Source organism: Pseudopipra pipra, chromosome 24, assembly GCF_036250125.1.
Source record: "Pseudopipra pipra isolate bDixPip1 chromosome 24, bDixPip1.hap1, whole genome shotgun sequence".
NCBI classification, from domain to species: Eukaryota; Metazoa; Chordata; class Aves; order Passeriformes; family Pipridae; genus Pseudopipra; species Pseudopipra pipra.
The window spans coordinates 341,902-346,868 of record NC_087572.1 but is presented as its reverse complement, the minus strand read 5'-3'; positions in this window follow the sequence as shown (position 1 = coordinate 346,868).

The window sequence follows — 4,967 nt, the reverse complement described above, 5'->3', positions numbered from 1 at the left end:
ATCCTGAAGAAGCTGTCCTGTGGGAACAGAGAATACTGTCTCATGAGAACAGGAGCACTGTCTCATGAGAACAAGGACCTGTTCTGAATGAGAGTAGTTGGGAAGAACATCAACATGAGAGAAAAATAAGAGCAGGTGCTCGGGACTGTTGTGGGAAAGAACTGGGCTGTTTTGAGAAAGAGCAAAGTTGTCGTGAGAAAGTAGAGTTTAGAAAATGCACCTATTAGCTGTAAGAATTCTGGTGTAAAAGTTTGAACTGTCCTATCCATGTGCATTACGTGTGTTCAAAAACTGTACTTAAGGGGCTGCGCAGCAGCCCCGGCTGTCCCTGCTTTTTTCTTGGAATAAACTTTGCCGGAACCTTTTTTCGTGTCGCTTTGGCCGTTCCGACACTTTCAGCGACATTCCCTCACTCTTTCATTTATCTCTCTGTGCTGTTCTCGATGACAAGATCATTAGAAACCCGGTTGCTGTTGCTGAGCTCTTCCTCCTGAGCCGTGTGTAACCACGGACGATGTCTGCAAGACAAGAGGCTTAATTGTGTTCTGCCAGCATCGAGGGGCTGTCAACCAGGCAAATTTAAAGCCAGGCTGGATGGGGGTGGGAGATGCACCTCCATTACTCACCAGCCTGGATGAGGTTTAGCTTTATTGTATCCGGAAATAACCAGAGCCTGGGAGGTGCTGATTGAAGCCATTTGAAAACACGACAACATCCCCGGGACGAGAGGTGTCTAGTCTGATGAAGCCAGAGTGCATTAGGTAAGAGCTGTGCAAAGCGAGGAAAACACAATTAAAGCATTCCTGAGGACAGCTGTCGACCTGCATCAGGGACAGCAGGGCTGAGACATGGGCACGTGTCTGATGAAAACAAATAATCTGTTTGAAACACTCCTCAATAACAGAGCCCCAGCCACTGCTGGGCTCAGCCTCGGAGGGTCCCACCAGCCACAAGCTGGTGCAGGCCCATGCCTGTGTGGGGTTCCTCAGGCAGGGCTGGTGGCACCTGCCTGTGCAGCACTGGGGGCATGGCAGGGTTTTGTCTTTGCAGGAAAACAGCCCAGGAGCAAGTCAGTGCCTCATTCCCCAGTGATGGAATAAGGGAGCTGCTGGGATTAGTGCCCGTGCATGGCACATCAGGGCTTTTCCAGATAAACACCCTTCCTGAGGCTGCCAGACTGACACCTTTCTCACAGTGTGTTGACCAGGCAGCATCCCTTCCCTCCATGCAGAATTTTGTAAGTTTTTGTCTCTAAATAACCCCTTAGAACCCTTCAGGCTGGTGAGGTGCAGGGGCCAGTGCTCTGGCCAGGGCGGGCAGCAGTCTCCCTGTGTCACCACTGTGGTGTCGGGGAAGTGGAAATGGAGGAAATGCTCCTTTTCCTTCAGTGCTCAGAGTGGATTGTGCTTTGTGCTCTCTCTTCCCAGATCTGCTGTACAGGAGCTGCATTAAGGATCTGGGTTTCCTGTTGCACATTTGGACAGAGACACCTTCCGCTCTCCCTTTAGACTCCTGCTGTTATAAATAGTGATTAAACCCACACACTTCTGCAAATCGCTGGCAAAAGGAACTTGTATCAAATCATGCTTCTTTGGCAAGAGTTTAAATTGACAGTGACAAGCTTATTTCTAGAAGAAGGTTCTATTTTGGGGAGCTCGATTCATTGTGCCACTTGGCAGTTCTGATGCAGTGTGATGTGATACCTGACACATCCTGTTCCCTGCGAGGCAAAGCAGGGATTTATGCATTGCTGTGAGACAGAGCCACCCGGCTCTCATCAGGTGAGACAACACTGTTAGCAATGATTTTAACAGGCTCAGGGCAACTCTTATCCTTTTGGAGGTCCCTGAGCCTGTTTTTCCCTGGGGATGTACAGCATTCCTGATGTACATTCCATTACCCTGAGAACCTCTATTTACAGTCACAAACCACCATTTATCCAACACACAATTGCCATCACCCAGGAGCACCTAAATCTCACAAAAAGCCTTTTAATTGCCTTGTTAATCTCTTTGTCTCCTGGCATTTAATAGAATTCACTTAAAAATATTTCACAGCATAAACCCCCAGGGCTGAGTGCCATCCCTACAGCTGCCTGGAGGGACAGCCCCACCACCTCCATGCCTGGGACACTGGGAGCGTGTGGCTCCACTGTCCTCTCTCCTGGCTGCTGCCCCACTGCTGCCCCATCACACCTGAGCACTCTGTTTAGCCCCTGGTGAACAGAGATGCCACATTCCCCTGGGAACTTGTCAGTGGGGAACAAACTTCATTGTGAAGAAGGGACTTGCAAGAAAAACCTGAATTACCCAGTCCTACCAGAAGTGCCCATTTGCAGGGCACTCTGCAAACAGTTGTGCAACAGTCCTCCTGGCCTGACTGACTGACAGCCTGGTCTGCCAACAGATCACAGCTCATTAAAATGGCCTTTTAATTACTGACATCCTCAAAGTCAGACACCATCCTGAAAAAAAGGGTTGTGGGGGCAGGTGCCTGGGGAGAACACCCTGTAAGTGCTCTTCATTGTAATAGAAACTCCAGAAACCTCGGAACAACTTCCCATCTCTCCTCTTTTCCCTTTGCCTCTGCTGTTGGGGCTCCAGAGGTGGCAGGAAAAGGGCAGCTCCTGCTTCCCCAGTGATGGCCAAGCCCATGCCACAGCAGTGGCTCTGGGAGCAGTACAGACCTGCTGACAAAGCACAGCTCCTCTGCTTTTGTCTGTGCCCCTTCAGGGGTGGCAGCTGCCCAGGAGCGGCCGCTGTGCCGAGCGATAACGGCAGCTCTTTGTTTGATGCTGAAGGTGCTTGTCAGCCTCAGCGAGATAAAAAGGCCAAAGACATTTATAATTGTGCAATTAAATGTCTCCTGTGCCTTCCAGGTGGCTGTTGCTGCTGTGCAGATGTCCCTGCTGTCAGCAGGCAGCCACGAATGGAGAGGCAACTGCAGTCACCCATGGCAAGGCTGGTGGGTGCTGCTGGATTGCACCCAGCCCTGTGCCAGTGTCTCACAGCACCGTGCCAGGGTCACCCAGCCCTGCACCAAGGCTGCCTCAACTGGGATGTGCCACAAACCCCAGCACTTGTCTCACCCCTGGCATCCCTCAACAGCTGGCACAAGTGCACTCACCTTGTCCCTGGTCGAGGTGGGGGCACGGCACCGGAACAGCCTGGGGGGCACTGGGAGCCCATCCTTTGTGAGGCAGGAGGAGCTGAGGGGTCTGGCCTGGGGGGCACTGGGAGCCCATCCTTTGTGAGGCAGGAGGAGCTGAGGGGTCTGGCCTGGGGGGCACTGGGAGCCCATCCTTTGTGAGGCAGGAGGAGCTGAGGGGTCTGGCTGTGTTGCAGCCTGTGCAGGGCTCTTCAGGCACACCGAGACCGTGGGAGGTGAATATGAGGAGGAGAGAAGGATCTGTCCTGGCAACACTTGAACTGAGAGATCCCTGATTACGATGATAGATGGCACCTGCTTTTCCTGATAATTAGCAGTCATTGGTATTCAAACCTTGCTCTTCCTCCAGAGCCAGGCTCTTTTAACATTCCCTGGGCAGGGGGACACATGCCAGGAAGGCCAGGCTTGTCTGACCCCAGCATGCTGCTGTCAGGGCTGCAGTGGCTCATCCTGGCCTCACCAGCCATCACAGCAGGGACAGAGCTGTGCAGCCTCGCTGCTGGGAATGTCCAGGAGAGGAGCAGGGAAAATGATGGATTTTGTGTCTGAGGCTGGTGAGTGGGAGTGAGGGGTAAGAGGAGAAGCCCTGGCTCCTCCTTTGCCCTCCCCAAAACATGGAGCCACTGGTGGGGCTGACCAAACACTGTGGCAAATGCTCTCATCAGCACCATGCAATGAAAGTTTTATTTTAAAAAATCCTCCATATGAGCAGCACCTGCCAAGTGCTGAGGCCATCCCTGACTGAGCACTGCTGCACCTTGGGGTTCCCTGGCTGAGCCATAACAGTTCATTGATCCCCACTTGTCACCAGAGCTGCGTCCTCTGGTACAGCGTGGGGATGAGTGGGGTGCACGGGGTGCAGGGCTGGCACAGGGGGGTGCCAGGAAGGTCACAGAAGAGAGACAAACCCATTGCCACAGCCCACAGGAGGCACAGCTGCCAATAACTGGGTAAAATCTGCCTCTGCTTGGCTGTGACTGAGAATTTGCTGTTCGTCACCCTGCTCCAGAGCTCTAATTATTTCTTTATAGTGCCAGTACAGCCCTGGCCAGGCTCCGAGCTGAGGCTGCCTGAATTAATTGACCAACAGAAGGCAAATAGACTTTGCCCATTCTAAGCACCCATTCAGTCCTTTCCCAGCAGCTGTCACTGCTGTCACTGCACCAACCAGGGCTCCCGTGCCTGTTCCTTGGCATTGAGCAGCCTGGGAAAAAGAAAGAGATGTGAACGAGTGAGAGTCGCATCAAATCATTTCTAAATATCATTGTGCAGAGTTTGCATTTCAGGAGCTGGCCACACACAATTCTCATTTACTCAATTGAACAATTAATTACATGGTTTGTGCACGGGAACTCTGCAGCATTTTCCCCTTGCTCAGCAGCATCCCCACACTCACACACCAGCTCCTGTATCAGACTGACCATTGCACTTGAACTGACAGCTCCACACTGCAAGCACTTCCATGGTTATCTGGTCCTTGGGATGATGGGAGGGATTCCCACCTGCCCAAACAGCATCTGGCCCCACAGGCCAGGCCATGCACCTTTCTGTCCACACAACACACACCAGCAAAGCAAAGTAGATGTTTTTGTCCCCACTATGAACTGTCAATAGCAAGAAATCACCCCCTCTAGCCACTCTACAGCTGGAGCACAGGCTCCCACCTTGGCATCCACATTATTTAACAAAACAACATCACACCTAGCTGCTATTAAAACTGTCCCTTACCTGCCACCCTTGCTAAAGTGGCACTTGCCCCAGAACACTGAAATGACCCACACAGACAAGCCAGGGCAGGA